This window comes from Megascapheus bottae, chromosome 7, assembly GCF_031878675.1.
Source record: "Megascapheus bottae isolate mThoBot1 chromosome 7, mThoBot2.hap1, whole genome shotgun sequence".
Taxonomy (NCBI): Eukaryota; Metazoa; Chordata; class Mammalia; order Rodentia; family Geomyidae; genus Megascapheus; species Megascapheus bottae.
In genome coordinates this window covers 21,933,741-21,937,920 of record NC_143515.1, presented here as the reverse complement: position 1 = coordinate 21,937,920, position 4,180 = coordinate 21,933,741, and the positions used below count along the sequence as shown (strand labels likewise).

Here is a 4,180-nt window from a genome sequence, read left to right as displayed (position 1 = left end):
TGTTCAAAGTAGCTTCACAGAAACAGAGAGCTCGGACCTCACACAACATACACAACACAACAAGGACATATAGACACACACACACACACACACACACACACACACACACACACACCACTCAAAGTCATTGTGTACAGACTTCACTTTGTTCAACATGGATTTTGGTTTTGTGGCATCCAAATGCAGACACTCATTCGCCTCACAGTCTTGGATTTGTCTGGTTTTTTTGTGTGTGTGTATATATGTATATATTTTCTCCCTTTTTCCCCAATTTCTTACCATAATGTTAATGCCTAGTCTGAATATCATCGTTCAAGAGAGGACAAAGAACCAAACTCTATGAACAGCGTTGGACATGGAATGTTAATTTCAGCAGCTTGCTTCTTTCCGAGGTTTCCTATCAATGCTCTACTGGTTCTCTGAAGGCAAACGATAGCAAGGACCTAGGGTCCTGCTTGAGGGAGTCCTGCACTCCTGCCCAGGATACAGGAATGCAAGGCACCCTACTCCAACAGGCAAGAGGCAGAAACACAGGCAATCAAGGTGTGTCTTCCAAGTGGTTGGTTGAAAACAAACATCAAGATAGAATCAAAGAGAAAACACAGAGCCAGGCTAAGGGGCTGTCTCTCCCCAAATGCACAGCTTCTACAGTCCATCTGTTCACTAAGGACAGAAGGACGCAAAGGCCCACACGCGGTAAGTTTGGGCTGGATGACGACTAGGGCCTTCTGTTCACAAAAAGCTCAGAGCCACCATCACTCAGTCCTGCACACATTCCCTTCTGAACCAACTGCAATCAGACTCTTTGAAGGCCATCATCTTGTCTGGAAGCAAACAGCTACATATGTGTTCGTAATGCTGCCTTCCACTGGCTTGTCATCTGTTGGGCAGCATAACCTGAATCAGCTCCAGCCAGTAAAGCCTACTGGGAAGGGGCCCCTCAAAGAAGCACAGCATTGCACTGAACTGGTTATCTGGGATTTGAGTGCCCAACAATCTACCTGTTAACCACCTGCAGGGCAGCTCTCATCCTTCTACAGGATTAGCTCAATGCCAGCTTTAGACACTGTCAACCACAAGTGACAATGCCCAGGCCCCTGGGGGCTTCCTTCTTCAAGGAGGGCCAAGAGAAGCTGCCTTTCCTGGAACTGAGACATGGCAAAAATGTGTGAAACTAAAACTGAGCATAAATCTACTCCATCACCAAGGATCCTGTCAGGGCACAGTCCCAGCCCCCACTCCTTGGGGGCTTTTTAAAACACACATCTCCCTTACCCAAGCAGGTAGGTGAGATATGACTTGAAAAACAGAAGAAGGGCATAAGTAAGGGGCAAAAGGAATGAGTGACAGAACCAGCTACACAGCCCGGCACAACACTGTGCTTCTGTGGGGGGAAGGCATCTATACCCCAAACTGTATGTGGAGATGTAGGAAATGTAGGAGAGGAGAGAGAAAAACAAACAAAAACAAACAAAAAGAGAACGAAGTGGCTGTACCACTTCTGAAAGTCAATGCTTCTCTGTGGGTCTTCTCTGCCCTGGTCACTTGCCAAATCCTCAGGGACAGGCAAGGCCTGCTCTAGCTGGGGGAGCTGCTGCTCTGGGAGTTTGGGGAGTCCTGTTCATTGATGGTGTTCAGCAGAAGGCACGCAGGTGCCATGGCAGGTGGGGGTGCCCAGGCTCTTGAGCCTGCTCCTCAGAGGCCTGACAGAGCCCTTCCACCTCACCGATAGGAGGTCGCACATGGCAACTGTCACAGAAGTCCAGGGGACCATCCAAGGCATCATCAATAAGCCTGCTGAACTCTTTGAGTTCGTCGTCATGGTGGCCCCGGTTGCACACACACACGTCAATGCCTGAGTCACCTGTGAAGCGGCGATGTCTGCCAGGCGTCTTGTCTTCGCTCTCAGGGACTGCACCATGCTCCCAGCCAGAATCTTACAGCAGCTGCTCCTTACATTCGGAATCCTTGTCCAGGAAGGCCCCAGGGTCAAGCTCCCCAAGGCCAGCCACTGAGCCACTGGGCTCCATTGCTGGGGCTTTATTGGCTGCTTGGTCAGCTGGCACATCAGAGGGCTCAGGGTCAGAGGTGCTGGGGGATCTCGTGCTGCTTCCGCTGGGCTGAGACAAGGGGCTACTCTGTGCCCCCTGAGGACCCCAAGTGGCATCAGCACCTGGGGGGCTGGCACCTGCAGGGCCACACTGAGGTGGCAGTGGCTGGGGCGGCTGCTGCTGCTGTAGTTGGAAGGCACTATATGGTGGGGGAGGAGTTGGAGGTCGGTTCACCACTTCCTCATAAGGAGGTCGTAAATAGTTTGGCAAAGACCTGAAATAAAATGACAGCGCTGAGTAATTGTGGGCTTCTGGGTAGGCGATCAGGGTGTTTCATGTTGTTGCTGCTGAGCCTGAAGGCAGAGCTTGGCTCGGAGGTGATGACAGACACAACAGCAGCTCAAGGTGATGATGATGGTCCACACCAGCCAGAACCACCAGAGTTCATAGTAGTTGCAGCACTGAGACTGTCCACAGCAGTGTCCTGTGTCACAGAGGTAGCTTTGATCGTGGGTACCCACACAGGCTTCTTTATCCTGCCGGGGTTCGGCTCTGGCTGACAGGTGACCTGGCAGTGCCTGGAGAAGCAGGAGTGCCATGGCACCCAGGAGCCTTCTCCTCTCCATCCCCCTCTGGCTCCTGCTCCTCCACCATGGCACCGCCACCTTCCTCTCTGCCTCCCTCTCTTCTTCCTCTCCTTCCTTCTTTCCTTCTTTCCTGTCTCACTCTCCCCTCGCCTGTGAGAATCTTATCTCCAATTAACCACCAAAAAGCGAGAACTGGAGCTATCACTTAAATGGTAGCGCAATGTCTTTGAATGAAACAAACTAAGAGAGAGCTCTTAGGTCCTGAGTTAAGTTCCTCTATTGGCACCCCACTCAGATAGCTCTTTAGTATTCTCTGGAAAAATTTAAAAATGCTGATTTCTTTCTTAATGATTTGGCAAAACTTTGCCACTTATTTCCTTTAGTCTGTACCTTGGGGATCATTACACTAGGTTTTGTGTTTAAATATGATTGAACTGATGCAAAGGATTTAAATGAAGGCAATGAAAATAAAAGTCTGAGGCCTCATATGGACTGCATGGACTCATTGTGAAGTTGAGTTGCAGTTATAAAGGATTGTCAGAAGATGGCAGAGGAGGGTAAGCCATGAGCTAAATTAGGTCTGATGGCTCCATCTGCTGCTAGCACCAAGAGCTGTGATTATACGTCTGTCATCTCTATCTCTATTATATCTTTTTCTACATTTATGTATACATCTCTCTCTCTCTGTATCTTTCTATCATCCACACGGACATGTGCTCTCATGTGAATATTTGCATAAGTGTATTTCCATATATCTACATTTAGAAAATTATTGTACTCATTCATTTAGGGGTTTTCTGACTATAATAATATGCAATGATTCAGGACAATTAAATGTTTCCTTTATCAATGCCACTGTAGTTTAACATAGTTTATTTAAGATTGCTTTATAGAATAACTGTGGAATTTGATGAGTAGAAAGCAACATAGACACAGATGTGTGGTTTTTCATGATTATAATTTTTCATGAGCATAAGCCATTTTCATAGTGTTCCTTTTATTACTTTTCCCAGTGAGTCATTTTTGTGTGTGTGTGTGTGGGGGGGGGTGGATTTAGTTTATATCTCAATGTGCAAAGGAACAGAATTGGCAAAGCACAAAATCCCCTCTAGAAGCTATACCACTTCGCTGTTTCTATGGGAAAATCTTGCCAAGAAAACAGGATTTCAATCTTTCTGGAAAGTTCCATGATGTAAATTTGTGTATTTACTCAGAAATAACTTAGGGAATCTGTATAGTTCTCTCACAAATACTGTGGGGAGTCTATTGTAGCTGACCATTAATGTTTTCACTGAGTGTATCCAGGGAGACCTCAGCTGCAGTGTGTGGCTCTGAGTTCCCCAAACTTGTCCTTGCATACAGACTCAGAGAATCTGCTCTGCTGCTCCCCAGGCAGGCAGCACAGGGCCACAGCTGGGCTGCCCCATGCAGGGAAGTTTTTGTTCTGGTCTGTAGCACTGTGATAGGATATTTTGTACCTTGCCCACAGTAATAAACTCCAGCATCCTCAGGCTGCACCCTGCTGATTTTCAGGGTGAAATC

The 4,180-nt window shown here is 47.6% G+C and overlaps 1 pseudogene; it reads right to left on the bottom strand.

The window, feature by feature from the left end:
• Positions 1 to 1,578: 1,578 nt before the first annotated feature.
• Positions 1,579 to 2,677, bottom strand: LOC150060417 (WW domain binding protein 1-like pseudogene; annotated as a pseudogene).
• Positions 2,678 to 4,180: the final 1,503 nt, after the last annotated feature.